This window comes from Dermacentor silvarum, chromosome 7 (genome assembly GCF_013339745.2).
Source record: "Dermacentor silvarum isolate Dsil-2018 chromosome 7, BIME_Dsil_1.4, whole genome shotgun sequence".
In the NCBI taxonomy this organism is placed as follows: domain Eukaryota; kingdom Metazoa; phylum Arthropoda; class Arachnida; order Ixodida; family Ixodidae; genus Dermacentor; species Dermacentor silvarum.
This window is the reverse complement of record NC_051160.1, coordinates 123633375-123659240: the sequence shown is the minus strand read 5'-3', so window position 1 is coordinate 123659240 and position 25866 is coordinate 123633375. Positions and strand designations below refer to the sequence as shown.

General features: G+C 44.5%; 1 long non-coding RNA gene across 1 annotated transcript in view; it reads right to left on the bottom strand.

Annotated features, from left to right (window-relative positions):
- Positions 1-21526: 21526 nt before the first annotated feature.
- The window catches only part of LOC125946959 (uncharacterized), a 56675-nt gene continuing 52335 nt past the window's right edge, over positions 21527-25866 (bottom strand). The window contains exon 4 of the long non-coding RNA XR_007468026.1: positions 21527-21658. This is a non-coding gene — a long non-coding RNA (uncharacterized LOC125946959). The remainder of the gene's footprint in view (positions 21659-25866) is intronic.

Genomic DNA, 25866 nt, shown 5'->3' with positions numbered 1-25866 from the left:
GCGCAGCAGCCTAGCGAGCGCCGTCCTGGCCGTGAAGTCACTCGTAGAGGGCGCCACTCCAACTTCTCGCCGCTACATTCGCAAGCGAGCACGGCGTTGTTTCGTGCCCAATTCAACGAGATCTACCGTCCTTGCTTTGCTTTCACGATGCCTCGAAAGAGGCACTATAGCCAGTACCTCTGGGACCCTGCAGCAGAAGTTCCTCGCCGGTCAAAATATCGCTTTAAACGCCGAGCTCCACCGGCTGGACCGTCTACTTCGGCGCATGTTTGGAACTCAAGTGAAGACAGCTCCTGTGAAAGTAGTAGCGAGACGTACCCGGAAAACGTTCCTAGCTCGGCTGATGAGATCGCACGCGAAAGTCAAGAAGGTACTGTAGGTCCCAAAGACAGCGATTTGGAACCTCCGCATGAGCAAAGTTCAAGCGGTTCGTCCGAAGTGTCGTCTGACACAACTGAATCTGACGAAACTGATTGTGAAAGTGGCCGCTCTGATGATGGGACATCTTCAGACAACTGGAAATGTGAAATGGTAAGCACTTCTTTATGCTCTTCGAGCGTGCGCTGTTGTAGGGTGTTATCTTATTTTCAAGATTTAACTTTAAGTGAAACACTGTATCGTTATAAAATTCACGGCAAGGTTCTCATTGGTGTTGTAGAACTCGCGGGGCGCGGTAGCACTCAACCTAGCTGAACGTAGCTTGACAGTTTGGTGGCTAGGCATGATTATATTTAAATCTCTGAGAGTATTTCTTTGCTAGTTTTAACAACGTGTCATTATTTCGTATTATTCGGCAGTAATGACCCACCAAAGAGCTAGCTAGAACCTGGACTGGTCCATGGGTTGTTGCTTGCTTAACAGCTTAAATAACATATACTTATTTCTTCCCTCCGCGCCTTCCTACACCTGTTAATTCTCTCTTACCATGTGTCTGGCGATTTATTAGGCATAGAATTAATCAGGCCTGCATGGTCAATTACTCTTGATGGAATTTAGCCTAAACTTACGATTAAAATTACGATATATATATATATATATATATATATATATATATATATATATCAGTGAAGTAAAGAGTAACCGGAGCCGGCACAGAAGTAGTTCAAAAAATAGAAGCACGTAGGAAAAACATAACAAGACTTTACTGACGTTTCGGCCGGGGTCCGGCCTTCATCAAGAGTGCGTGTACAAGCATACAGAGCTCAATTTATACCTTTTTGCCGTAAGGGTGAGAAGAGACAAGAAAAAAATACAAAGTGAAAAAAAATACAAAGTAAAAAAGAATACAACGAACACGTAAATGGAAAACTGCGTGTGCACAGAGTGGAATTATTAAAAAAAGTGAATACAACAAGGCTGTGAAAACAAGCTCCTAAATCGTGAGTAGCCCATGACCTCAGGTGTGCAGAGATTTCGTGTCGTCATGGATGTCAACACGTGCAATGACCCATGTCAAAATCATCAAAACGATGGGCATGTACAGTGGTGCTATACAGGGGTACAAAGTTGGGCGTGTATGGAGGGGGATTTGAAAACGTATTAACAAAAAGCATGCGGGCATGACTGACGGGATTTAGTGGCGTCCTGAGTGTCAACACATCTGATGGCTCATGTCAAGGTACATCAAAAGCGACAGGCATGTACAGTGGTGCCATAAAGGGGTACAAAGCTGCGTGTACATACAGTGGCATTCTGAAAAACATATTAACAAAAGGGATGCGAGCGGTCGCTGCTGCCAGGTTAGTATTTGACCGCAAAGACGGTCATACACTCTCCCTAGCTTAAAGGACCCCTGCACTGTGACCTCCACTAACCTCCGAGTTGAACGAACTGCGATCCATTGAATTCTTTGCACACGTGGTATTCTTTGTGTATGTCGGCAGGCGTATTTTATACAAATTCTATGAGTGTGTGAAAAAAATGAAATAAAATATAAAATAAATGAAAGATTTAATGACAAGATTAACTAATAAACAGCAATATAATTTCGAATTAATGTTGTGGAAATATGCATATCCCTACATAAGCATGCCATACAGTATGGCATGCTTTTTGAAGTATATATATATATATATATATGGATGTATGTATTATGTTTTATTACAAGAAGGAGGAAAAGGAAAAGAAAGGCAGGGAAGTGAGCCAGTGTAGACATTTTCATTAACAAGCGAGTGGCACATACACATACCTCTTCCCCATAGTATACATCTCATTCCAATTTGTTAACTACAAAAGTAAGGCCTTCTTATTTATAATGTATATGTGTCGTTGTTGCAATACCATTTTATGTCACATTGCCTTTTGTCCCTTCTTAGGAAGAACCTTTGTTTGCTGGAGCAAAGCTGACGAAAGCCGAGAGCTTCCTGATGGTGATGGCACATAGCTTACGGCATGGCTGCTCAAAGGAAGCGACTGAAAGCCTGGTGCAGCTCATTGCTGCCCACTTGCCAGCAGGAACTTCCTACCCAACAACAAAGTATTCTTTCTTTCAGCATTTCTGTGGTGCTGAAAAGATGTATGTACAGCATTTTTACTGCCCCAACTGTACAAGCTATCTCGGAGAACTGACGGACACAGCAGAGGTGTCTTGTCCAAAGTGTAACTCTGGTCATACCACTCAGGCACTGACGAAGGCATCATCTTTCTTTCTGGTCTTAGATTTGGAGACTCAACTGCGTGAACTGTTAATGTCAGCTCCTCTTAAAAAAGAACCAGCTGCCTTGCTTTATGATGTTGCTGACATAACACAAAGTATGCTTTACCATAGGCTGCCCATTACATCAGGTGATATCACATTGACATTTAACACTGATGGTGTGCCATTATTTGAGAGCTCCAAAGTTAGCATGTGGCCTCTTTTTGTTATGGTAAATGAGCTGCCATACAAACAGCGCGTCCACAATTTACTTTTAGCTGGACTGTGGGTCGACAGCCGAAAACCAGACATGAATTGTTTCTTGCTTCCCATTGTGAAGGCCATGAATCACCTTTCATCCAATGGTCTGACGTGGTCAGACAAAGATGGCATTGATCACACAACGAAAGTCTTTCCAGGGCCATGTACTGTCGACAGCGTTGCAAGGTGCAGCATAATGAACATGAGCCAATTTAATGGGCTAAATGGTTGTGCGTGGTGTGAGGAGCCAGGAGTGGTCGTAAAGAAAGGAAGTGGACGTTGTCGTGTATATCCACCTAGTGACTCAGCAATGAAACTGAGGACTAGCGAGTCCTTTGACTACCATGCCCATAAAGCCAAGCATGAACAAAGCCCGAGCTGTGGCATACGAGGACCAAGTGTGTTGAGTCTACTTACATATTTTTCATTTGGAGTTGGATTTGTTGTAGACTACATGCATGCGGTCTGCTCTGGGTTCGTAAGAGCAACAATGTTCATGTGGCTTAAGTCAGGGCGCTGCCGGTCATTCAGGCTGCGTCAGGAGTTTAATGATGCCAACAGCTTCTTTCTTTCGCTTACCCCAACATGGGAAATTTCAAGGCTCCCAAGATCCCTTTTGGATATCAAAGACTGGAAAGCAGCTGAGTGGAGAAATTGGCTTCTATTTTACTCACCAATTGTGCTCAAGAATTACATTCCAGAAAAAGAATACTGCAATTGGATGCGCTTTGTAGGTATGATGCACTACCTTCTCGGGCCAACAGTTTCCATGGATCAACTTGTTTTAATTCAGAAAGACATGAAAAAATTTCTCCAAGAGTATGAAAAGTTGTATGGGACGGAATATATGACTTATAATTCACACCTCCTTCTGCACCTTGTCGAAAGCGTGAAAAATTGGGGTCCACTGTGGGGATATTCTCTTTTTCTGCATACTTTCTAAGATATTCTAATTCTGCATACTTCAAGCACTCTCAAAACTTTTGTCAGAGAATTCAATTCAGAATGCACGCCATGACATAAACTCTGCTTTTAAGTGTTTAGTGAAAGGTTACAGCCTTCGACAAAATGTTGTAAAAAAGGGCTGTGTTTTGCTAATAGGAAAAAGAGAGCAGAGAGGAAATGAGTTAGAGTTCCAAAAAATTGCTATCGGAGCACTTAGATTTTGCACCTCCCGCTTGGACAAGTCTCGAAGAAAGAACTCTTATGTACATCACAATGGGATCTTTGGACGCATTTTGCGAATTGTTTCTTCTGAATGCACAAACACTGGAGATGATGAAATTAAGATTCATATAGAAATTCTGCATGTGAAACGGAAACTTTTTGCGGGTCTTCCACAAGATCGTATGGTACAGTTCGTGGAAGTTCAGAGTACTGCTGATTGTTGCGTCGTAACCGCTACGTCTCTAAACAAATGCATTTGCTTGAGTGACAGTCAGTCCATATTTCTGTGCTGTCTACATGATAACCTAGTGCTAGAATCTGTTTGAAGGATCAAAGTACCTGTTACAAGGGACGGTCAAAATGTTTGCAACTTGGCTATAATCGAAAGTCAGACAGTGGTCTCCTTATATCCTTTGATCAGCTTATTTAGCCAAACATGGTCGCAGTATTGCAGTATAAGACTTCCAGTTCCGCCATGGTTCCGCATCAATTACTTAGATGTGGCATCCTTCCCCAATTTGAAGTTAAAAAAATTTTTTTTCTGTTACCAAATTTCAAGAAAGCCATCCAGAGAACAAGATTCGATGATGCACTGCAAACTGCCACAGAGCAATTGTTTGATGAGAAAGAATAAAGTTCTTGTGTAAGGTATCAGAAACCTTCCAGGCTAGCAGAGAAGTGTGAAGACTTATCTGAAACATGTGTTACATTTTTTTTTTCAAATTGCAGATCGTTTCCTTCATGAGCGAATTGCAAAATGTTATCATCACCCCTTTGAATGCCATATTTAATGGAACACATTTTCTTTCCCTTTGTATCCGATAAATTCCTTATGCTTGTTTTTTACCAATTCTCTCTTATACATTGTCATTGTGTAAGTAATGTGTAATTGAGCGTGTCTTAAGAGAACCACCTACTGCTTTCATGCTAGCTTTAATCTTTTATAGACGGTTTCAGTGTTTACAAACAAACCACGCTTGCCGCTGATTGGTTGCCCCTTCGGAACTTCCGGCAGGAGAGCTAGAAGCACTTCCGGCTATGTTGTTTGAAGGCATGCGTGACGTGAGGCCGGTGTGTCGATGTTTGCACTGCTTGGTGGAATCTGTGATGAGCTGATTCTACATCGTGAATATTGTCGAGATGACGAGCGACTACTTTAAGGTGCTTAGCACCGAAGCAAAAGATCGGTATTGCCAAAAGCTGATGTTTAGAGGCAGAGAGCTGCCCGATCCGCTGGACGATGATGTCGTGCGATTTTCGTTTTCGCTGGGCTCCAAACACCTTCCCTCAGTTACAACCCCGGAACAACAAGCAGAGCACCTTCGTGAGGACATGCAATGAACGCAGACTGTTGTCTTCAAGGCAGGTAATGGGACTGCCGAAAACTAGAAAAACTTTAATGGGACTTTTTTCTTTTTTCTGGGGTTTTACATGCCAAAACCGGTTCTGATTATGAGGCTCACCATAGTGGAGGGTTCCAGAATAATTTTGACCACCTGGGGTTCTTTAACGTGCCCTACAACACAACCACACGGGCGTTCTTGCATTTCGCAATGGCACTTATATTGCTGCAAGATGGAGGATGAAGTGGTAAGCTGTGCATGTGTACATGCACATGTTTTCTGCGTCATATGCCTTGTTTCTACTTTTCAATATGCATTCACAAATAACTGTACATTCTCAAAAGTCATTTGGTGCAAGAAGCCTAGGTCGACTGAAATGGGACTAACTTAAATGTTCACGAATTTACCACACTTCTAACAAAATGAAACCTGTAGTTTTGGGCACAAGACTGCAATCCATAATTGGCATCCGTTAATTCGCAAATGCTTTTAGAATCTGGCCGAAACTTCCTACATGCATGCACGGAAATCGCTAACTGTTTTGCGATTCTGCTCTGTGATACCGATACGAATGCTCACATGCAGCCGTGGTGGCTCAGCGGCTACGGTACCCGGTTGCTGACCCGAAAGACGCCGTTTGGGTCCTGGCTGTCGCATTTCGATCGGGTCGAAATGCTAGAGGTCCACGTACTGTGCGATGTCAGTGCACGTTAAGGAACCATAGGTGGTCGAAATTATCCGGAGCCCTCCACTGCGCCATCCGTCATAGCCTGAGTCGCTTTGCCAATGTGTACGTGTACCTAGGCAGTAAAGCTTCAGAAGTGCACTTGTGCCCCAGATACGAAAAACATTAAAATAAAACGGCGGCAGCATGGCACCCGCTAAATAATTTTAACTCATGTTCGGAGCATGGCGATCCATGCCAAAGCAACAAACTGGACGAGCGGGCAAGCTCGAAGCGAGAGTCGAGCTGCTCTCGCATGAGTTACACGATATACGACCAGAACAATCGAGCAGTAGCACTTTTATTATTCAGCATTATAGCAGTCAGGCTACTCCACGTAGTAACGTACCTTAGATGAAGTGAGCAGAGCAAATCTGGCTCCCAGATTTGAAAAACACCGTTGACGAGTAAACGTAATGAAAACAGTTGATTCCAAGAGCTACTCGCCGTCACGCAACACACTGAATGCCACAAGTCGCACTTATATCGATATACCCGAAAAATAACACAGAATATGCGCAGGACGAGCGCGCGAGCGAACAAATACCAGCAAAAATGAGCAAAAGGAACGGCTACCGGAAGTTTCCTAAGGGCGCCAGATGCCGGCGCACAGCATTGCCAGAGTGCGGTGGCGCTGGATGAAACCTTCTATAGTTTGATGTTTTCCACAGCAAAACAAAAATGAACACCTCCTCACAGCATTTTTTTCGTGTCGGGGTGCTCAAAAGTGATTTCACACCCTGTTCTGCCAGACTGAAATTTACAAGCAAATTGTAAAGCAGAGTTGTCCTTTCATATCTTGACGTTTTGTATATTAGTTTTCGTTATTATTTATTTTATGTACGAAGTGCCACATATGATGTTTACCTGAATGTGAAACAGTTTATTTTCTAAAGGTTGACTGTTTTTTTCCCACTTGTTAATGAATATAGAAGCTTTTGGGGTTCTTTGAAGACTGTTCTCATTAGAAATACTCTGTGTCATGCTACATTTGTCTATCATGGGTTGTTGCCAAACTATAACTCCTGCTGAAATCTAGCTCTGTTCCACTTAACTGTGATGTGCAAATATAGGAGTTTATCAGCAGTTTATCAATGGTGGTTGAACTATGTCTATATTCGTGTATGGCAATTCGATGAAGAGGTGTACACAAAATTGTATGGTCTTTTACTGCCAAGCCAGGGCAGTAAAATATAGCAGGCAGTGCTCTAAAACATAGTGCTGCTCTGTTGTCATTATTATGCTTACAAAATGCCTTTTGTATTGTGTGATTTGTGAGTGCCTCATACATTTGAGTGTTTTTTTGTTGTACTGCACTGCAGGCACACTTACCTCTGAATTATGCTTGATTACATGAAACTGTACTGTAATATATTTCATTATGATACTTATAGCCAGAATGTCAGTATTTTATGTTTAATTCTGTGTGTACTGTTTTGATTAATGTGCGACATCAAAGAAGCTAGCCATAAGAGCGCTCAGAACAAATGAAGTTAGCTAGCCCTGGCTAGCTTGCACAAGGGTTATTCTCAAAACTGATTGTTATCACTTATGAAAGGGAATGGGATGTGTGACAGGAATCAGTACAACTGGTGGAGTAATAACATCATATATTAGGTAATGCCTCTTGAGCATCAAAAGAAAGATGACACAACTCCTTTGGAAACAAAGGTCACACTTCTGTCCGATAATGATATGTATATTCTATTTCAAAGAAAACAGCATGAAGGGGAATCGTGCTGAACTTGTGTCAGTCTATGGGGATGATTCCTTATGGTGATAAATAATAGTTGGTGCAGATGCTGCAGTTATGGAAAATGAAGAGCCAAATTGATAACTTTTGCTCATTGATGAACAACAATTGCTGGATTCATTGTAGAACTGATGCAGCTTGCACAGATTAATACAAAAATGGCTTAACTGAAATGGCAGAATCTTATCATGGAGGAGGGGGGGGGGAGCATCTGGTGTGCTTGCTAGAAGCTGTGAGGCCGAAGTGCTATGGGAAGGGCGGGATAGTCATCTGCCAGCTTATTCTTGACAGGGAACAGTAGCGTACATGGCTTCACTAACATGTAAAATTTTGCTCTAACTCCTTTAGCTGGCCAAATTCACACCTAATGAATCCTTTCTGTTCTGTTGCACAAGAACACAAAGAGCATTATAAGTGCTTAAAAGATGCAGCAGAAGTGAAACTGAGGTGATCTCTTTCTAGTAAAAGTGGACATTGTATAACAGCATCCTACCACAGTTCCTTATTCTCTGTATAAGGATTCTTGAGCACTTGTTCTTAGGTGGCGAAAATGTATGTTGATATATGACCCTTGCCCATTTTCAGCCTTGATTTGTATGTTTCAGTCCTATGTTCTTGGTTAAACGTTGGTCGGCCTTTATGCCTTCACCTCATTCTTATTTTTCAATAGCGTACAACAGAAGCTTATGAGTTCCATGGTGAGCATATTAAATTTTTTTATGGTGGCTGCATGAATCTAATGGTCTGCATATTTCCCTCATAACATCTTGGCTACATTGTAAAATTACATGCAACATATCATGTTTGCATATTATGGCCTCGTGCTCTCTAGTCATGTGAACTTTGGCTTTCTTTTTTCAGTGAATTAAGTTACCCAATTGTATATAGCCTTGAGAGACCTATGTATAGGTTTTTGCTGTGTTCTCATAGATATGGTAACTTTCAATTATTCATTTTCAGTGCGATAGTACAGTGCCACATAAAATAATAAAAGGCTTCTGTGCAATTGATCGTTGCATCTTCAGTGACGGTCCAATTTATTTATAGCTTCTGGTTTGCATGCATGAAATGCTCAATCAAGTCATGTGATATCATACACAACTTTAATACCTAAAGGTTTGTTTATTATTTGCAGCACAAGCTTAGATACAAACCATGTTGCAAAACTTTTGTAACTATCACCTAAACAGCTGAAATCAAATTGTAAGACATGCGGTTGTATACATTGGCACTACAGTACAGCGTCACGCTGGGTGTTAGTTTTGCCACAAGGGTGCACTCATGAATCTGGACACTCACTGATGCAATCTCATTCGTTTATGACATGTGAGTAAGGGGCTGTGAAAGTGGGATAGTCTATGTGGACAAGAGTGAGCGGTGATGCATTCAAGTCAAACTAAACTGAAAACATTTTATGGACAACTCAATCACTTCATTTCATTGATCGGCACAACAATTTGCTTCATCGGTGCCTGCTGTTGAACGCATCATACGCTGCCAGGTCATGAGTGGCAGAGGCCCCAGGCCAATAGATCTTTTACATGAATACCCAAGAAAAGTGCACAGGAGGACAGTTGGCCACTGTAGTTCAATTGTATCATCGTACATATAGTGTGGAAAATGTCGGTTCTGTTTTCACCCATAGCAAGCTGTATTTTTGTCCACTTTCATTACCTCCTGTGTTATTATTTCTACATTTCAATTATAGGAAAAATTCATTTCCACTTTGCTTTTTTTGGCTTCACAATGTTTCCTAACATTGCATGGTTGTAATGAGAAATGGATCCCCTTTGTTTCCTCTATTTTCGTTCATATATACAGTGTACTATGCAAGCAAAGAGAGCAAGGAGAAGTTCAGTGTTTTAGTTCAATTGAAATAATGAGGGAATGAAAGTGGACAAGAAACAACTTTTTCAGGTGAGAGCCAAACCCACATTTTTTTTTGCATTACGTATTCGGTGCTTTAACCGGCAGCCACACTCCCACAAGCTTTCTGGCATATTCATCAGGGGTGTCCAAATATTCAAAACTTTCAAAAATAAATTGAGTGTTGTGTGTTGCATTTGGTCTTTAAGTCGAACAGTAGCTATTTGTAAATATGATTTTTCTTGAATAGTGTCTTAATTATATTCATTGTCAAATGCACATCCAAACAAAATCGTAGCAAAATAGAATAAATTTCATCCCGGCAGCCACAGTATATAGATGCATACTTAAAAGGAAGAGATCGAGACACCGACGAAAAAGGTTTAAAATATATTTAAAAATACATTCTTAATGTATTTTAAAATATATTTTTAAGCCTTTTTGGTCGGTGTCTCGATCTCTTCCTTTTAAGTATGCATCATCCCGACTAGACGGGCTTTTGTCATACTCTCGACTTCAGTATATAGATGCAAGCACGAGAAGTTACATAGTAGAGCATGCTATACATCGCTGAGGCTGTTAACCTGCAGTCATTGCCACATCCATAAAGAATCCTGGGGGCATGCAAAAATATTGCTTATTTGTTCGAAATGCTCCATTTCTACTTTTAATACATAATACTTCATAATGTGCCGTGCAATGACAGAAGCTTGCTAACGTTGTGAATATACTACACTTAATAATGGTCAAAATGTATGCCGATTCAAAAACTATTAAAAAGGTATTTAATAATGAATATGACTTGCTTCTGACACTATTAGATTCATGTTTGATTTGGTTTCAAAAATGACTATTCGCATACCCGTAGTATATGCATATGCATATACAAGGTCAGCCCAGGGAGTGTTAGCCAGTGCTGCTCACGACCGTATGTCTTCCTGAGACCCGAACGCAGCTCAAAGGCAGTCAATTTGCAATTCGGTTCTTATGGCTGACTGATGTGTTATGCACATGTTAAAAGAATCTTTTGTTTCAATGTCCTAGATAGTTGCCATAACCAGGACGTCATGTGTAAGTGGGTAAAGTGACTATTTCGTCATGTTTGATATAGTAAAAACTGTTTTTATTTGCTTAACAGGAGAGATGAAGATGCCACATTGTGTGGCGGGCTGACATGTTTGTGCTGTATCCTTAAGTTTCATTCCGTTTCGCTGTATTTGAAACATGTCACGGTTGCTATTCATCACCTGGGATGATACAGCTGCCTACGACAAACTAGTGTCAATTTAAAAAAAAACTATCGACAATAATGTAATTTAAACTGAATTTATATACAGTTTCTTGGGCATCTGACTTCATGTTTGGTAGGAACACTGAAGATAATAGTGTTCATCAGCGATAATTACCGGCACTTTGCCATCGAAAGTATATCTGTTATTGCTCTCTAGCCTCTTCTGGGAGCCAATGCCGAACATAATGCAGTCTAAAATTATTTGACAAGACTGATGATGGTTATGATGAAAAAATTATATAATTTATTCTGAGCTGCGCCAATAGTGACAGTGATAATGGTTATTATGACAACGATCATTGTGATGGTGATGACAATAACTGTTAACAAAAAGTTGGAAGGCAATTCAGCGTCTAGTTGACACCGATCAAACGTTGCTCCAGCGCGGCTTTCAGAATAGTTATACATTTCACCCTCAACTTGCCCAGAAAGATGTATTCTGTGTACCAGTTTATGAATTAACTTTGAAAAAGATTGAAGCCAGCGTGTAAATATGTTATATGAGGAGTTTCGGGAAGATCATATTTAAGGGTTTTTTTAAAAAAGACTATACAGAAATTTTGATAAATCGCAAAGAAGATGTAAGTGTTGCCATTGAGCTGGATTACTCGCTGTGGTAGACATTACTATACCATGAGAAATCCCAATGCATATTTGCCTAATTAAAAAATGCCATAATTCAGTTAGAATTTTTGTATATTACAGCATGCATTGAAATTTAATTGTAGCCTGTAAAATTGAAAGTCATATGTAATATATACTGAATGAATTCTGAGCATGGCACAAATTTCAAGTCATGCACCATCAAACATGCGGAACAATGCACTTTGTCCCTCTTACTTTTTTAAGAAACCACTGTTCTATGCATTGAAGCACTAAAGTACGGAACGTCCTTGTGCATTGAAGCACTAAAATAACTGGAACGTCCTTGCATATACTTCAATAATAATGACGCAATAAGATGTTGCCACTGATTTTACTGTGGTGAAATGCTCACCAGCTTTATTGTTTAAGTATTGTTGTGTAGGTTCAATAACCGTTGAAACATGCACACACACATATAATAAGGTTAAGTGGATCCGGTGGAATATGCATTTGAAGAAGACAAACGTGCATAATACAACTTTAACGTTTCGGCAGGTGGTCCTGCCTTTGTCAGAGTATAACGTACATGTTGCTGTTACTATGAGATATATGCAGAGTGTTGATTAAGTGATCAAAAATGAGAAACAACCTTAATCCTTGACTTAGGTGTCTGCTAGTGGCACTCGCACCTCAGTGTTGGTGTACCCTGGTACATTGTCTGGGTTACCTTTGTATTTTCCCTGTGTTACATTTGTGTGATTAAAGTGAAGTATGACACAGATACAGAGAATGCTGATGCAAACGATGTAAACTACACTATACTAGGCACGGTGTCCTCGTCGTCTACTTCCATTGCGAACAGAACAGGCAGGAAACCGAACTTGGAGGAGCGAGCGAACGGATCGAACTGGCAGGAAACCACCACGCACATGGAGCCAAATGACCATGCGTATGGAGCCAATCCACCACACACATGGAGCCAAACAGGAACGCACATGAAGAAAAAACGGCACGTACATGGAGCCAAACCGCCACGCAGATGGGTGTACAGCAATTGGCGATTTTACAGCGAAGCTGTTAAGAGCTAGGTAGGTTCCAGGAGATCGCGTCCGTGCAGAAGACCGACCGGCATGTACGACAATTCAAATGGGCCGATCCTGGTTATAGTACAGAAAGGGTCCAGGCGCAGTGGTACATATCCCTGTCCTGTGGGCCGATCCTGGTGATAGTGCAGAAAGGGTCCAAGCTCAATGACACATACACCTGTGGGCTCGGGGACCTGTAACGCGCCCTTGAACTATCCTTGTCACACATGGGACCCACAGAGAAAAACACTGGAATGATGAACGCTGTTGCCCATGCTGGTCTATATGATGCGTGTCGAAAAGTCAGTGATCAAACATAATAGTCTACCAATCAATATATGTATATATCATTCTGTCTTGACATAGCCATTTTCCTAGCTACGTCATCAGTAGCCCTTTGGACTCGGTATGGGTAAAACATGTGTCGCTCGCTCCGAAGAGGAAGAGCGTGCCTTGAAGGAGCGCCGGCGGGCTCAACAGCCGAAATGATGCGAAAGCCATGAGAAGCCGAATGCGCAGCGGCCCCAATGTGCTGTCGCCAATGGTGCAAGGTGGTGTCAATCTAGTCGCCTAAAATCACTTTCACTCGCACATACAGCATACCGCGCTGCGGGGCAACGAAGTTATGTGTTGTCTTTTCAACCATTTAACATAACCACCAAATTTTGAAAATTAAAATAGAAATAAACGAAACGAAAGCTTCGCCATGGTCTTCCATCTTCAGATTGTGGAAGATATATATATATATATATATATATATATATATAGGGCTCTGAATTTCTAATTATTTTCTAATTATTCTTGTCACTTAATTCAATTTGTAACCAAAGTTATGCTCTGATGTCATATCTATCACCAACATTTAGCAGAACCATCGATTTCATAGTTTCATTTTAACAGTGGAGTTGTTTAAACCGAGCGTTAGTCCGTAACGTGCGAACAGAATGTGGGCCGATCCTGGCGGTTCTGCAGAAAGGGTCCAAGTGCAATGGCACATATTCCTGTGAACTAGCGATTCGAACCTGCGCCTGTCTAAGTGTATACCTAAGCATGGTTGGGACTACTTAGGCTTAGTCTGTCATCGACAGCCAATCAATAGCTAATCGATAATTGATCAATAATCAATAAATTTTGGTAAATGCTGGGGATGACTTGGTAGTGCTTAGCTAGCCCAAATACGTGGCCGATACCTTGCGGTAGCCAATCAATAGCTAATCGATGAATAATCAATAAATTCCGGAAAATGCTGGGGCTGGCTTGATAGTGCCTTTAGCCTATCCCAAATACGTGGCCAATACCTTGCGATAGCCAATCAATAGCTAATCGATAATCGATCAATAATCAATAAATTCTGGAAATGACTTGGTAGTGCCTATATTCCTTATAAAAATGACTATTGAAATGTTGTTGGCATATTGTTGAGGAATTGTTGACACAATATCCTTTCAATAATGCCTCAATAGTTATTGGACGTACACAACAATACCTCAACAATAAAGTTGTTGAGCGCTTCACAACAGTAAAGTCATTGACTAATTCTTGACATATTGTTGGATAATGTTGAGTATTATTGAGAATTGTTGAGCAATATTGACATTGAATATATATCTGAAACACACACACGTAGACGTGTGTGTGTTTTACACATATATATTGTTTTATTATTCACTTAATCGCCACTAAATATATAGAGTGTCACATAACTTGAACCATTGGCCTATCTCTCGAGTCGTAACTGGGGGAGCTTGTGGCAAGACGATGCTGTCGCAGGCATTCAGCTTCCTTTGCCCTAAATTCATGTCGGCGGCTCTTCGCTGACGTTTCGCCTGGGCTTCGGAAGCCGACGTCACGCTAGAATCAGCATGCTATAGAATCGGACTACAAGCTTCGCTTAATACGTAAGCGAATTAAGGCAGATACAGGGGCACACAAAGTGGGCCGATCCTGGTGATAGTGCAAAAAGGGTCCAAGATCAATAGCACCCCTTTCATGTGGGCCGATCCTGGAGGCAGTGCAGAAAGGGTCCAAGCTCAATGGCACATATCCCTTGTGGACAAGATTCGCTTACGTAAGCGAAGCTTGTCCGCGATTCTAGCATGCTGATTCTAGCGTGACGGCTTCCGAAGCCCAGGCAAAACGTCAGCGAAGAGCTGCCGACCCTGCATTTAGGGCAAACGAAGCTGAACGCCTGCGACAGCGTCGTCCAATTGCCACAATTAAGCTTCCCCAGTTACGACTCGAGAGATAGCTAGGCCGGCCTTATTTGGTTCAAGTTATGTGACACTCTATATATTTAGTGGTGATTAAGTGAACAATAAAACAATATATATGTGTAAAACACACACACGTCTACGTGTGTGTGTTTCAGACATATAGTCAATGTCAATATTGCTCAACAATTCTCAGTAATACTCAACATTATTCAACAATATGTCAACAACAATTAGTCAATGACTTTACTGTTGTGAAGCGCTCAACAACTTTATTGTTGAGGTATTGTTGTGTAGGTTCAATAACTATTGAGACATTATTGAAAGAATATTGTGTCAACAATTACTCAACAATATGCCAACAACATTTCAATACTCATTTTTATAAGGGTTCATACGCTCGCAAATAATAGGTGTTAGAGAATCGTACTTGTGTCTGTGTAAAATAATAGTGTGAATTATATGTGTGTCTGTGCAACCCGTCCCAATTTCGCCTCGAGTCTTTCCTCACCCCACCGCACGTCAACAAACGTGACGGTCCACCTTATCCCTTCACATAAGGTAATGGCGTAGGCTAGACAACGGCATTTTGGAGTTTCTGTTTGGTACCCCCACGCTGGATGGGACGCATTGAAATACCCAGAATAATCAATTTATGGGGTTGCTTGCTGGCGGCCGAAAAAATATGCCCAAAGTCGTCCCGTTGTGATTTAAATGCTCTGTAGATGTTAAGCAAAACAAGCTGGTTTGATTTCAATTCCTGGGTACAATATCTAAGAGCACATGCGGAATGTGGCAGCTGTCGATCGTGTGCTCGATCACTGTGATTTGTTTGAACACAAGTATGGCAGCTAGTGGTGGTTTGGTGGTGTCGTGCTTCTTCTCTGTGTACGCGCTGTATCCAGCGAGGGTGGGAGTGCAGTGTACTTCTTGTGGTGCTATCACGTCTGGTGGTGAGGCTGTGTGACTAGAAACTGTGTGAGGGCGCCCCTCTACGTTCGGTACCCTCTACAATTCCATTGGCCACACTCGGAAGGGTGTAGTAGCGCGTCTCTTAGGTTTGCTAGTCATGATTATTTGATAACGCCTTGCTGGTGAGTGCAGTTGATGTTGACATGCCACTCGTGGTTCTCGACTTCCATTGGTTTCATGTGGGAGGGAGTCCTTTTGCTGGCTGAGGGTTGCGCTGAAGGTTGCGCTGATAAATTGCTTCATGTCAGCCATGGCTTCTTGTACGAACTGTTGTATGTAGCATGTGCTTCACATCGACAATAATCTATTCCTTCATTTTTTGCATTTACGCTCTCAGGACCGTTGCCATTTCTTTCGTCATTTCGCCCACTTGTTTGATGCAGGAATGATGAGGGGGTTTCTCGAGCGCGGGTGTGGGTTTCTTTGTGAGTGAAATCGTTTGTGCCGGTGGTAGTTTGTTTTGTGTTTGTAGTGCGAACGGGGTGAAGGAAGGGAGGAGGAAAGAGGGGGAAACTGCGCTGACCAACTCACCGTTGTCACCTTTCTGGTGTGCTCCTCGGTCGCGTTCGTCCATGCGGTCCGAGGCTCTTTTTGCTGCATCTCGCTACGGCACCCAGATTGGCTCCGGCCACGTGGTTGCTTCTGGTGCTTGGACGGCCTGCTGGCCCTGGACCAACTGCGAATTTGGGACTGGCTGTGTCCCCGTGATCGGTTGCGGGAACGGCCACGTGTTGCACCAGTAGTCGTAGGTACCGCAATGTAGAATGTCGCCAGCTTGCCGGTGCTTTTCTGCTGCTCTCGGAGCACGTGACTCTTGTTAAATGGTTTTCCTTGCCTTGCTGCACATGAGAAGTCAGTGGCGGCGTACCCTCCGTCACAATGGAAGCATTTGAGCGTGCAATCATGGTATTCGGAGGGGTCTAGAGTTCCGTACGCAGTACACCGAGGTTTACCTCGGGTTGGGCAAACATCCGCTCGATAAGCCATCGAGAGGCACACGCCGCACAGCTGCTGGCGGGGTTTACGAATGTTGCACCGGTATTCTGCTCCATAATAGAAGATGCACCGGGGAACTCGAATGCCAGAGAACGTGATGATGGCAGTGGGTGAATTTCCCATCATTCTTGCCGGAAAGACCTGAGCCAGCGGGGATCGGAGATTCGCCATCAGCGATATCGGCGTGGTGTTCTTTTCGATGCCGGAGATGACTCATTTGCAGTAAGCATCTGGAGCAGCCACATAGGTCTGAATCTCATACTCCTTGTTTGCCAGGCATAGAGCCTTGATCAGCTGCAGTCTTGCCGTTAGTTGTTCGTCCGGTGAGCTGGCCACTGCGATGCTCTGCTCTCGGCGCATGCGGATGGTTAGCTGCGGATACGCGCGGTGAAACGCATGTCAGCACGCAACAACGCAGAGGTGCAATCTGTGTTTATTTCACGCGTCTTGCGCAACGCTGTGCTGGCTCTGCAATCGGGAGCGCGCTTAGGGCGCGCCCTTACCCCCCCACCCCTCCCCCCCACAAATGTTTTCGCAACCCTCCCCCTCACTTACCCACCCTTTTTTCTCGTCGCTTCGCGCTGACATGATTCAAGAAACCGGTGCTACTATCGCAATTTCATGCCTGGGCACTTCCGTTTGGGTTAATAATTTACAGTGAATCATGTCTGCATAGGGAAAAACGTGTCGCAGTGTTTGTCAAGGCTTTGCAACGATGTGCGAAACGCCATGAACAACGTCAACGTCGGCGCTAGTTGCAGCGGCAGTGCCATCGCCGAAAGGGAATTCACCATGGCGCTTCTAAACAGCCTATTCTGTGCAATTCTGAATCTGTTGACGTAAACGTAAATGACGGCTGCACGCTCGCACACAGCGGAAGACACAGCGGCCTATGCACTTGCCTGCGGCAAGTGCATAGGCCGCAGGCAAGAAAGTGCAAGGCCGCAGGCAAGTGCCGCAGCAAGGCCGCAGCAAGGCCGCAGGCAAGTGCAACGCCCACGCCAGGGACATCGAACGGGACCCGGTCGTAACCAAAGCGGACGTGCTCTGCCTCACGGAAACGTCGAACGCCGCACGGCCGACCATCAACGGCTACGACGTGATCGTTTGTACCGAGGAGGCACAACGGAAAGTCGGTGGTGTCGCCGTATACGAGAAACTCACTCTCACCGCAAACGCAAACGACCTAGACCTAGCGGTTACCACTCAGAGGCACAACGAAGAGCATTCGGCCGTCCGATATCCTGCCACGGTGACAACACCATCGTTATCATGCTGTATCTCAAACCCAACATCTCAAGAGAAAGCGTCGAACTTTACCTCGCAAGGAGCATGGTAGAGTACACCAAGACCTACAGACACGCGCCCTTCAGCGCAGACATACTGACAACCGATTGGCTGGTGCAGCACATGAAGGACGCAGGACTTCCTCTTTGCGATGCATTTCCCAAGATCACAAGCAACCCACCACCATCAGGGGAACGTGCATAGACCTCGTCTTCGCAAATTTCAAACTCGACCCTCTGCAGCAAGACCCATTGACGCCACACTTCACCGACCACAAAGTCATCGTCATGAAGATATCGCGCGCACCGACGCTAGGAATCACGTATGATCTCTAAATAAAGACGCAACCCCGTACAAACGTCTCCTCTCTTCTCAATACATTCTCTCACTCTAACTTTCATTGGGTTGTGTTGCCAAGTGAAACGAAACGGAAACTCGACGCGCACCCCCCGCGATGCTTTGGCATCCCACCATGGTTGCCCGTAGGGTGAGATGATGTGATTTTTCTAGTGGCTTTAAGTTCCGGAGCACAACGGTGTCCCCTCCCGCGCTTCCATGCCGCCACGTCCTTTCGAGCGACGGAGACGTCGCGTTCGCTCTCCGTGAAAATGCGCGTCCCTCAAGCGATTTCACTCGCACATACAGCATACGTCGCGCGGCGACGACGACGGCGACAGCAGAAATCCGCTTGGAGTGTCCATATAATTGATATCATAATAAAATGTAGAAGCATGGTAATGAAACGTTTGCCCACTTCACTTCCTCTACCGGTTGGAGTAAGCATTCGGCACCATAAATATAAAGGTTCTGTATCTCATGGAGAAAACATTTGCGAATGGGAATGAGCATTCTTCATTTCAAAATACAACGTATGCGCTGAACCGCATACTGCGCGTCGTGTTCGTGTCAGGAAGGAATGCGCCCTAGTAATGGATGTGTTTTTATACTTCTTTTGCATCTTGCTGTTGGCTTCCTTGAAACTTACCTTGGTACTCGTTTGTAGGTAAGCTGGTGCGAATGGCGTTAGCCAATTCCAGCTACTGTTTAAGAGAACGCGCTCTCCAGGCGTTGTAGTTTTTTCTGATGCCTTGCCGGTGGTATGTCTGAGGGGATAGGAGTGGAGGCAAATGTTTGAAATGGTAATATGTCAGCACGCACTTCGTCTCTTCACCGCGCAACATTCTTTTCCATATAAACTTCACACTAAGCACTTGGAGAAAGGTGGCCATCCAGAAATAGTCACCGTTCGGCTTGAGCAGACATCAGAAAAAATAAGGGAGTCAGCCCATAGCACATATCACTCTAATGACTGCACTTTAATGTCAGTCTAATACATAGAATGAACTCGAATGTTTATATACTTTCTCGGTAAGTGAATGCAACCGCAAAAGACCGATTTTGGCGCAAAGAGCAAGGGAATGAACACTGATATATAACTATGGTTTGGTCATTAGAAGCGTAGAATTTATGGAGTCCTCTGCAATAATTTGGGGATAGTGTTTGCCTGAACTGGCTGGAAGCTCATTGCAAGAAAATGTTGTTAATCGAAACGCCTGGTATAAACAGTAGGAAAAGGATATCACAAATCAATGGACTAGCAACAGAACGTTCATTATAGCCTTGATATTTAATTTAGCACAGTACAATCACTGCAGCATCGTTTTTCATCTTTTAATGCACATATCACATTTATTAGGCTGACAAACTCACTTTGCAAAGCTAGCCTTTTTTTACATTCATCAGGCAATCTATACAGGCTGGAAAAGCACGCTGGTCATTTCTTGGTCTTGAACAGCTAGGCGGGAAACACTTCTTTTAGATAATCTTCGCACAACTTCTGCACATTTTGGAAAGCTGAAATGAATGGCAGAATTATGATGTATTTGTATAGAATCACAGAAGCTATTTATTAGGGCTAGGCAATATTGAATATACGCATATTTTACATACTATCACATTGTACTTTTTGGTGTCTTGCATCTACATCTTAAATTCCCAAGACGTGTACCAGTAGCTCTATTTCAAATATATCAGTTGAAGGATCGTGCATCTTCAGGTACAACATACACCTATCCAAAATTCATGTCACTGAAATCTACCAAAGTTCGACCATTATATCACTCTAAAATATGACAATTTTATGTCAACTGCTACTTTTGGCGCCGTGCCTCCTCCTCTTCGGGCGTGACGATCTTCTTCGGATGACTCATGTGCTGGGCGCAAACTCACGAGGCAAAGTGTGTCTCCGTGACGCAAAGCTATATACTCTGGAGGGATGTCATTGCCTAGCTTCGCCACCGCGTTGCTGTGGGGAAAAGTTAGGCCGAGCTACGGCGGAGGATCGAGCGGCGCTGCTGCGGAGGTTAGGCAAGGCGTCGCTAGGTGACGCTGTGGCAGCGCCTAGCACCACCTGTCGCCGCCCCGTTTCAAAGGGGATGCCAATAAATCATCATCATCAGCGAAAGAGGCGGCTTAGAGCGGCGGCAGGACGAGGAGGTGGCGCCCTATTGCTAGGCGACACCCGTGACGTCATCGTGAGGCGGTGGAATTTTCCGCGTACACCGCCTGACGTAAGCTTACACAGCTTCGTTGCTAAAAGCTTAATCACTTCGGGTGTTTTAAAGCGCGGGGTTCAAATGAAACACGTTTCAGACGTCGTCCCTCAGAGCTACATAAAAGGTTTCGTCGACTCACTCACGTAGCGCTCGTCGTTACCGCTGTAGAACCACTTCCGCATAGGAGGGGACTGCGCTGGCGGATAGTGAGATATTATCATAAATTTATGCTTCAATTTTACGAAAACGCTTTTAATTAACCCCACGTTCTACTTCAAATGTATTGTTCTTCGCCTTTACCACCAACCATTTCTCACGCCTATTCATTTGCTTCTCTTTACAAGTTTCCTGCTTCGGAGAGGCTTCTTTCTTTTTACTTAACACACGGACAGTGGATAATTTATTATTTTATACACCTACGAGGCTAGGTATACAATGTGCACAGCCCACATCGTTACGCATACACTGCGCATACACATGCATCTAGATATCGCTACAGGTCTTTTCACGGCAAAGAGAACACTTTGAAGGCACCTTACGTGATTGTAAGGAAAAGGCAGAACGAATGTAAAATTTGATTGTAGGGGTATATATGCTTTAGAGAAACATAAAACAGTATATTCGGTGCAAGTTTGCCTACCGCACAACGACCGCTTAAGGTTTTTCGCTAAATATGGCTGAGGAACTGCCTTGTGTCAATTTTGTTAAGTATGGACAAGATAAGGCATTCTTCATATTGTGAGGCACTTACTTGTGCATTTTTTCATGCAGGCTTCGCAAGTCCGGAAGTTATTTACATTTCCTCCACATCCTGAATAAGTAAACCGCTGACAATAATAGCTTGTATTGGAAAAGTGCCATCTCTTGAATGATCCGTTGCAACTTCCGCGGGCAGCGGGTTTGTTGCATGGATTGCTTGCTGGTCTCCCTAAAAACAAGGAAGTGAAAGTGTCAAATAATTTACAAGAGCTTTCTTTCTAATCGCATCAGCTTATATATTCTAGACACAAGCACTGAAAATATTTTTTTACTGCGACGCTGTATATGGGGGCTAACCGATTCGTCCGTCTGTCGCCGGTACGCAGAAACTATCCCCATCAATGGCTCGAACGTCATCGCCTTCTTCCACAGCTGGCTCGTTGGCGCCTCTCGGCGCAAGGACGTGAACGCACTCGTTTCGTCGATGACCTCTTTCATTTCGTGCCTTCTTCTTTGGGTGATTGCCTTTGCGTCTCCTCCGAGCGTAGAAGGGTGCCGCTTTCTCGGAAATGAAGGCGATTATCTCGACACGGGAAAGCGCCTGGGCTGGTTTCCCACAGTTGAGCGGTTTAATTTCAAGCCGATCATAACAACCACCACTGTGGTGGGAGAAAGGGCGCCCACAGACATTGGAAATCTCTATAAGGCTCCTTTCGTGACGAGAACCTTTTCGAACAATTGAATGGTGGGTCGAGGGGAACTCTATAAGCATTAGAAAAAGCCGATGAATTCCCGCTGCCAGTGGCTATCTTCCTGAAAGGAGGCCTTCAGCGATGGCAACATATTCGCGATCTATTCAGCGGAATAGAAACATTTCCAAAGTAAAATAAGATACAACTTATGCCAAACGCTGTCTCCTATGCTCTGACGTCCTCTAAAGGTGCCAACCCCTCTCCAGGATAAAGTGACCGCTAAGCTGGAGAATGTGCAAGCACAATGCATCCTAGGGGTGGTAGAAAAAGAAACGCAATGGTGTGCCGAAATAGTATCGGGTCCTCAAGCCAAGCAGACATGTAAGAGTTTGCGTGGACGTCAAGGACTCAATGCTTCGATCTGCTGAGGATGGTTCCTTCTACCGATTGCGGACGAGACGCTGGCCTTGCTCAGAAAAACAAGTTTTTTAACACGAAAGTGTTTTATGCCGGGGTCCACCAAGACTTCACTGACGTATTTCCGTCACGGAAATACGTCAGCTTACAATGTACACGAACATAATACAAAGAAAGAAACCAGAAGAAAAAGTTCCACAAACATGGAAAATTTGGAAATCGAACCCATGACCTCTCGGTCCGCGACGATAGATCGCCGAGCGTTTAACCCATTGCGCCACAAACGCATTTGCAGAGAGCTACACAGACGCGCCTTATATATCTAACACTCCTCCGTGTACCCGCGCTCTTGCTCGGGGCGGTGCCGCCGCCTACGAGCAGAAAAGAGAAGTACTGCATTATGACACTAACGCGCACCGACAGTGAACGCTTCGGTGGTCTCAGCACTACGACGCCTCGATGCCAGCATTCGAAGGGACGCTGGCATCAAGAAGCACTACCAACGCCACCTAGGTGGCGTTCACCGTACTCAGCACAGCGGAGCGTGGCCTCCGCAATTAGCTCTGAAAATGTTTCTGAAGTTGATCGCGGAGGCTGCAATTACGACGCGCTGTACGCGCTGATTTGACTCGGTGACGATTCAGTTACGTGCTTTGTCTTGCGCGTTGTATTAGTGTGTCAGTTACGTGCTTCGTCTTTCGCGTTGTGCTAGCTTGTGCAGCGTAGTGCAGCTTCCATATGCACGACGGTTGCTCATGGTCATCGACGTTGGTAGTCGTGATGGAGGAGACGTGCCACCAGGCGTCAGCGTGGGTGCATCAACGCCTAAGGGCGCTTTAGCCACAAAACACCAATAGACATTATATATCAATGTCCAATAAACATTACACTACTTCTGTGAAGACACGTTTCACTTTCGTGTTCTATACGGATTCCTATATAAGAGGGATCCACCACATTTTTTCCAAACTAGTCTTTAATTGTGAATTTTACCAGATCAAGTTGTCTCTCTTTATATTTCTGTATTTATACAAAGTACCCCTAAAGGCCTTCGCAACCCTGGGTATTACATAGGGAGGGGGCACAAGTACAAAGACAAAAGGAACACATATGACACTATAATAACAAGTTAGAATTTCGTTATACAGTCATAACACTGTGCAACACTATACAAATTAATAACAGCTATACAACTTACAAACAGAAAAAAATAACAACGAGAATCATCATAGAAGTACAAGGAATAAAACAAAGACCCAATGCACAAACAGATAGCAGCTTGTAAATAGGATTCCGCAGTACTACTGGCAGACAGTAGGTTTAAAAATTTATCGTGATCTGTGGTGGTATCAATATGTGGAGGCAAAGCGTTCCAGTCAGATAGTGCTTGGAATGAATGAATGTGCGCAGTTAAATGAACGACATGACACGCGCTGGACTTTGAAAGTATGGTCGCGTCTATCAAAAATAGCAGATGGCAAACAAAAAAGTTGCAGTGGCTTAGCTCGGCTATGCCAGGATATACGTAGCGTTAGCAAAGGTTCAGCTGATTATTCTTAGCTTTCGTGGTTGTCTAGATTGTCAAGGATTAGCTTGATTGTCATGTTTACTGGTGCTCCAATGACACACGCGCGGTATACGTATTATGTGGCACATGTATATTTCTTTTTGCTCAACGTCACGTTGCTTTTCTATTGCCACAAAGACGGCTCGGTGATCAGTGAAGTAACACGCTGCCGTCTCTATGGCCCCAACACAGTATTTGGAGTTGTCTGTCTGTCTCTGATAGACAAGATCAATGGTGCTTCCCCATTGGGTCGTCTGTGCAGTTGGAAGACTGGCTAAGTCGAGGTTAAACTTGTCCTTCAAAGGAACACAAAGAGAGTCTCGAGCACGATTGAAGTCACCAGCCACCACACACAGTTCACTTGCCGCCCGACTAGGTATACACGTAGCCACTACGTCTATAGTGTCTTTAACGGAATTGTTCGGTGGCACATACACGGCTTCGATTATCACACCACTTTCGTCAAGCTGAACGGCACAGGCTTCATTCACCCTTAGGCACCGCTACGTTTGGCAGTTCACTGGCAGCAATCCCATTCCTGACATAGATGCCGCTTAACTCAACGTTTCACGCATGGCACTACTCAGCGTCGTCAAGTCTTTCATGTGCCATAGTCTTTCGCACACGTCGCACACATATCCAAACGGATTGTTTACGAAGTCCGTCTGGAAAGTCCGAGTCGCACTGGCGCTTTCGCTGAGTTTCACAGTATATTCAGTCGATCGGCGAGCCTTAACGTCATCGACGGCGTTTTGTTGTTGCTGCAGGGGTGGTCGGGCACGTCGCTCAGCCTCCTGGCAACGCCGCTTTGCTAGACGTTCGTCCCTTTGCTCCAGTGTCTGCGCAGCACGTTTAGCCATCTTCTGTTCATTCCTACTACGCTCAACCGCTAATTGCCAGGCAACTACTTCGGGATCCGATGAGTCAAGCTTCTCCGTTCTTCTGCGCTGTTGAGCAGCATTTGCGCTCTCCTTCTCCATGGCTATACCACACTGGCAAACGCCAGTCAGAAGCGCAGCGGCTCCAGCGCAGTGTCAGACGGCGACTGCACAGCGAGCGCGCGCCGGCGCCAGTGCGTCTACCACGGCTACAACGTCACTCCTCTGGAATGCGCAGACCGGCGGCGGTGAGTCGCGCGCGGCGGCGGCGGAGTGCACGAGAGGTGCCGGCTCCGGTGGCTCCGGTGCGCAAGCCGTGTGACATCACTGATCCTTGCGCATGCGCAGCACGGCTCTTGATGTGCCGCGCGAAACGGGCTTGGCTAGGCCAGTGTAGCTAACGCTACAAAAAATGTCGTTATGAAGAGTTCAGTTATTGACGTACGGCCGTCACTGCGCGTCGCATAGCGCAGCTTGCAACACCGACACCGCGTTCCAATGCCGACAATGCGTTCAAGCAGACCCGCTCTGTGAATGCGTGTCTCTCTCTCTTTCTCTCTCGCACTTACGGCCATCACTGCGCGTTGCATAACGCGGCTTGCAAGAGAGAGAGTAAACATTTTATTGCAAAAATAAAAGGTAGTAAGAGTGTGGGAGGGACCCCTAGTCCGGGGTCCCTAGAACGATCTCAGCGACAGCACGGGCCCGTTGAACTAGGACCCGGCGGACCTCGGGAGGCCCGTCGCGGAGGGCATCCTCCCACAGCTCTTTGATGCGGAAGGGGTGCAAGATGACTGGCAGGGGAGGGAATAATTTTGCGGTGCACTCCACGGTGACATGGAACGCCGTGGGGGAGCTTCTACAGCCCGGGCAAGAGTCTGCG